Raw genomic sequence first — 6,774 nt, 5'->3', positions numbered from 1 at the left:
AGGTGGATCTCTTGTGATTTATGTCATATGTTCTGCCTGTATAAGGGGGAATATTAACGCCACTCTTCAAGAAGGGGTCTAAAGGTATTGCTGGGAATTATAGACCTGTAAGTTTGACTTCGGTGATTTGTAAGATTTTCGAAACTTTGATCAAAACTAAGATCATGATGTTCTTAGAGACTAATAGTCTGTTGACTAGTTTGCAGTATGGTTTCAGGAAAGGTAAATCCTGTACTACTAATCTATTGCATTTCTACGACAAGGTTACCTCAGCTTTAGATAACAAAAAATGTGTGGATGTTGTTTATATTGATTTTCAAAAAGCTTTTGACAAGGTACCGCATGTTGCTCTTCTCAGCAAGTTAGCTGACATTGGAATAGGAGGAAAAACTTTACTTTGGGTAAGAAATTGGCTTACTGGTAGGAAGCAAAGAGTAGTTGTGAGAGGAAATCACTCTAATTGGAGTGATGTTTTAAGTGGGGTTCCTCAGGGATCCGTTTTAGGGCCTCTTTTGTTTATTATATTTATGAATGACATCAATGAAAATATTTCTGGAAGCATGAATTGTTTTGCTGACGATGTAAAAGTTATGGGGATTGTCGAAAATGAAGAACAAGTAAAACAGCTGCAAGAGGATTTAGATCATATTACTAAGTGGGCAGATAAATGGGGTATGGCAGTTAATGTAGGGAAATGTCAAGTGCTACACTTAGGTCATGGAAATAAGCGTATGAGATATCGTTTACAGGGTTCAGTCATAAATCAGGCAGAAAATGCTATGGATCTGGGTGTCTTTATAAATCAGGACTTCAAGTTTAGTCAACAGTGCAGTATTGCTAGTAACAAAGCCAACAAAATGCTTGGGTTCATCAATAGATCTATTTCAAACAAATCTAAGAAAGTTCTTCTGCCTTTATATAGGAGTTTAGTAAGACCTCATTTGGAGTATGCTGTGCAATTCTGGTCGCCTTATCTGAAGAAAGATATTTTTGTATTGGAAAGGGTTCAAAGAAGGGTAACTAAATTAGTAAGGGGACTCTCAGATTTAGATTATGATACCAGACTTAATAGGCTTAACATGTATAGCCTAGAGCAAAGGAGAGTCAGAGGGGACATGATTCAGTTATTTAAATTTATCAAAATGAAAGATGTAAATGGATTAAATTTTTGCGGGGAAAGCAGGACAAGGGGTCATTGTTTTAAGCTATTTAAATCTCAGGCTAACTTGGAAATCAGGAAAAACTACTACTTTAGCAGGGTCGTGGGCACTTGGAATAGCTTACCAGAAGAGGCGGTAATGAGCAAGGGAGTGGATAGCTTTAAGAGGGCCATTGACAGTGGCGTACCGAGACAGATGGGGGCCTGGGGCGCTACTCAAAATGGGGGCCTACCTGGTATTAAAACTTAAGTTTCTCAAACTGTGTGTACGTACCATATATTACAGTAATTACTTTAAGTGTTACATTTTTACATATTTCAGGTAGTGTTGGTTTGATTTCGGACACTATTGTAAATACCACAGTAAAACACATGGTTTTAAGTAAAATTAAGTAAATACTATATTTTTAATAAAATTGTGCTTTGTCAGAAAATATCAAAAACAGAAAAAAGTCCTAAAATTATATAGTATCTTAAAAGTTTTTTGCATCTGAACATCCAAGTACAGTGAACAGAAACGTTTAGGCATTCCAGATTTAATTAATTTTAGGATAAAAATTGGCTTTTACAGAAAAAAAAAACCCTTTACTATTCCTTTGAGTAAGACACACCCAGGGAACTTTTTACCTGATAACATCACCTAATCTCAGAGAAAAATATTTTTAAAACATGCTTACCTAAATAAGGATGAAATTCACACGTTCACAGTCTAAATAAAACTTTTCTGTTAGGTCTCACTCACAAAAAAAAAAAAAAAAAAAAACGCTCTTTATGTTCTTTAGATAAAAAAACTCTGGTATGACCCTATACTTGCCTGGCGCGTTTGATTGAAGTGGAGAAAACGCTCCGCGCGGCTTTGCTGGTAGAATTAAAAATATTTAATGTTCGACAGAAATTAAGACAAAAAATTTTTGCGTATGCGTGGGTTTAACTAACTAATCCGATTTCTAAAGCGAAGAGCGTAATTTCCCCCGATTATCGGACAAAGGGCTAGGCATAGGCGGATTTAGGACTAAGTTCCTGGGGGGGGGGGCAGAATCTTTTTTGAGCAACATTTTTAATTGCCCCCCCCCCCCATGTTTTGGTTTGTTTTTCTGTGATGAATAAGGCCATGCTTTACCTTTTTTTGTGTGTGTCGTTTTCATTAATGTGTGTTTTCATGCTGTCCTTTTTGAATTGACCTTAAGAGGGGTGACTGGTATCAAGAGTGACGCAGGGCTCTCTTTTAACCCTTCAAGCGGCCGTGAAGTAAAATTCCTTCACCCAGCGATGTATTGAAGAGCGGCCGAGTCGAAAAATTTGGCCTTGAATATTCTGCTTCGAGAACGGCTGCGGCGTAAAATTCTATGGAAGAATATTCATGGCGAAATTTTTCGACACGGCCGCTCTTCGATACATCGCTGGGTGAAAGAATTTTACGTCACGGCCGCTTGAAGGGTTAAGTTGGATATAGAATATCTTCAATTTTAGGGGGTCCGGGGGTTTCTTCCCCGGAGGATATTTTGTAAAATGGATATAAAAATCTGCATTTTGAAGCCTTATAAGAGTTAATTGGATAGACGAAAATCTCAGGAAAATATAGACAAATTTTTTTAAAAAAAGTTTTATGATTTAAATGTGCTTTGTGATGTAAGTTAATACTTTAAAAGAAATGGTGTACATATTTAGAAAATAAGTGACATGAGAGTAACATACTACTTATTTGAACAATTCATAATTTATACACTTGATAAGAAATTAAAATTGAAGCACACTTTGCTTAGGAGTTTCAAAGTTCAAAGACTTGTCTATTTTCAAGGTTTGGTTGTTTAGATTGGGTGTTTTGGCACAAGAGCCCTAGTAGGTTATACTGCGCCAATTCTTTTCAAGGATTTTAGAACATTTAATAATTTAAGGCAACTCATTTGCACTTTCCAGTCTCTGAAATTGAGTACTAGGTTATACAGTTGTACGGTCTTTTTCAAACTTCGTAAAAAAAAACAGCTATTTTAAGTCTAAAAGAAAAAATAAACTATAGAATTCTCATTACAATAACCTTTTTTTAAATTATAAGCAGTGCAGAAAACGAAAAGGAATGGAGGTAGTGTATCATTTTTTTTCTGGGCTAAACAGATTAACAATATGCAGTAGAAGCAAGATAAAAGCAATCAATAGAAAAGAATTTCCAAAATACTGCATTCGGGATTAAATAAATAGCAAGATATGAAACATGTGAGTCGGAAAAATTTATTTCAAGCAATATGTTACAAACATAAGAACCATGATTTTTACTTTTTTGATGCAGGATGTAGCAAGGAGCTGAATTTGACATATTTTGGCATTCCTCCCCCTACCATTTGTTAGAAATTTTAAAATTTAAGGTTTGTAGCCACACGTTTCCAAATATTCAAAGCTTTCAAGCTCTTGAAAATGAAATTAGTCTTTTCAAGCACTTTCCATTTTTTAAGGAGCGAATGATGCATTTTTTGCGAGTTACCGGCCCACTTCAAAGTAGTGACCCTAAGCTATAGCTTGTTTATCTTATAGGCAAATCTTTCCCTGTATGTAATTCACTCTTGCCTGCAGATTTTTGTAATTTTTACGAAAATTCGTCAGTTTTTACAGTTAAAGGGTTTTTACAGTTTTACCAATCTGAACGTGTGAATTCAGAAGGTTCTTCAAAATCTTTCGTCTGTAACAACACAAAATATCTAGTTTTTGAAATCACGCAAATTGAAAATAAACATTCTGAAAAGAAAGAAAACGAATTATAAAGAGTAGATCGTTCTGTTAGCGCAAATGGGGGAGGAGGGTTTCCTTTGTTTTAGGTTCTAATTTGTAAAAATAATCGTCAATTATTATAAGTGTTGCAGCTGAATGTATAGCTCGTTTAGCCTATAGTTCCATTTATATACTTGCCCAAATGATTTTCAGTCAAATGGTGAATTAAGACATATTTTCAGCACCCCAGTGACAACTGTACTGTTTGTATTTAATGTTCTTTTTTATATTTTTATTTCTCCCATCAGAAAAGGACATTCGCGAACCTCTTCATTTTCATTGACTATTCAAAAAAAAAAAATTTTTTTGTCTTAAGGTTTTGGAAGATGTAATGTTACTATATGAAGTCCTCCCAAAACTGGGGGGCATTGCCCTCTATGCCCCCCCCCCTATAAATCCACCCATGCCCTTCTGAACTATTCAACAAAGAAAAAAAAGTAATATTTTTTAAAAAATTTTTTGGAAGATATGTTGTTACTACATAAAGTCCTCCCAAACTGGGGAGGCATTGCCCCCCTTTGCCGACCCATAAATCCGCCCATGGGGCTGGGAACTATTTCTTTTGCTTGGCCGCAGCTCATTTCTCCATAATCAAGTAAGCTTGCAATCGAGTATAGAATGGATGGGAGGAGGTATTATGCAGTCAAGGTCAAAAGTCCCGAAGGATTGACCAATTAAACAGTTTTACGCTGTCGAAAGGGGCATAGCAAAAAGGAAGTCCCCTTTGCTTGAGTCAGAAGGGGTCCGATAAAAAGAAAAATTTATCTGACTGATTTTTCCAACACCACAAAGGATAGACAACTTCTCATTTAGGAATGGATTTTCTTGGTTATATGTTTGAATTTAATTTCAAAAATAGTGTATGAATTAAGACTAGACCATCGTAGTCTTAATACACAAAACAAAACATAAAACAGATATTTTAGCTGTATACTGTAATGATTAAAAATTATAAACGTGCATCTGTTATGCATTAGTTTTTTTATATAAATTGTTCGAAAAAAAATGCATAAAACTTTGCTGAAAGCACTTAACAAAATAAAAGCAAATGATTTTTATAGGTTTAGTTAATTTAAAAATTTGGGGCCCCCATTAAATTCGTGGCCCAAGCGCTCATGTGCCTTTGTACACTAGGACGGGTCACTATGAAAAAAAGTCATATTTAACAAAATTTATGATATATACTCGCATATATAGGTAACTGATAAATATTTCTAATCATGATGTATATGACAGATCTACTGGAAAAAGTAAGATACAATTTCGGAGCTTATGTCAAAGCGGGGCCTGTGAGACATAATTTGCCCTCTCTTTGTTTAGGGAAGAGTCACTGAGAAAATATTCATTCTAGATGAAAAGTCAACTTTTTATTTATATAAACCATGACATAAGGCACGTCTGGCGAAAAAGAAAACGAATTAAAATTTTGGGGCCTATGTCAAAGCGGGGCCTGGGTATCATAAACCCTCCATTGATCCCGAAGAGGTATTGATTGTATCCCTGAACAAATATTTGGTCTTTGAAAAATTATGATTTATTAAGCCAACTTGTTTAAGCATTCAAACCAAGATATGCGACAATGTTGGTGAAAACCAAAAATTGAGATTTGGGGGCCTATGTCAAAGCGGGGCCTGGGGCGGACCGCCCCCTCCGCCCCCCCCTTCGGTACGCCACTGGCCATTGATCTTCATTGGGGACTAATTAATTGACCAGGACCAGCCTAGCTGGGCCCAGAGCCTGTTGCTGGTCGTCACATTTGTATTTGTATTTGTATTTGTAATAGTAAATATATAAAATATACAAGCCAAATAACAAGTTTTAAACAGTTTTTAAGAATAATAATGATGAGAAAAAGAAAAATACAAGCAGCAGTTAATAGAAAAAGTTGAAAGGTTGAATTAAGAGCTCATCAGCCGTGGAAGATTCAATAAGTATGGTCAAAAGACCAAAAAAATCGAACTACAAACTAAAAAGAGGGTGTTCAAGCTCCAGTATATGCACGACAGAATATCATATTGGGCTAAACGCACCACATGGTAAACTATATACAATAAACAAGAACTTAAACTTAAAATTAAGATCTTAAACAAATCTTAAATTTAATTCTAACTATCAAATTTCAACGCAAATGGAGCAGAATCACGCAGGAAACGGTTACATTTGAGACAGTGAGATGCAAAGGGATGCAAGTGGCAAAATTAAAGATTTGGAGATAACCAGTATACATGGTAGGTGAACCCCTCCTCTGTCTTGGGGCAAGATATAGTACTAGTAGCCCTGGTAAGTGCTGCTGTATAGCACGATTTAGAAAAAAAAATCAATGAAAGCTTACCTAGGCAATACGCGTTTTACTCAAAACTTGGAAATGTCCACTGACATCCCTCTGCTTCTCACTGCCTCATATGAGCCAAGGACGAATTTTACACAAAATGAATTTGCAATTTATACATGTCTTGTAATGTAACTTTTCGTTACACCGTGATGGAGTACTCTAACCAGTAGAACAAATAGATAAATAACATTCCACTTGGTATCATTTTTGAACCGTTTCACCACTGGAAGCAATATTTGAACTAGGCAGTGATAAAGGAGTCCGCTGCCTATAATGCCATAAGCATTATAAATGCGACTTTTACGTTATTATAAGTTTTTATATAGCTTTATCACTGTATTGCTTTTTCAAAAATAGCGATAAGGGGTAAAAATCATTAGGTATTTTATTTATTATTTTACATACGAAGTTATTCAAGGAAAAATATTTTTCTATTTCCACAACAGAGTAATTCACAACTTGTTGCAATATTGCTTTAAAAAAATTAATTAAAATTTATAACTTCAATAAAACAAAGTTTTTC

This window comes from Uloborus diversus, chromosome 3, assembly GCF_026930045.1.
Source record: "Uloborus diversus isolate 005 chromosome 3, Udiv.v.3.1, whole genome shotgun sequence".
Classification (NCBI taxonomy): Eukaryota; Metazoa; Arthropoda; class Arachnida; order Araneae; family Uloboridae; genus Uloborus; species Uloborus diversus.
Note: the sequence above shows the minus strand (reverse complement) of the source record.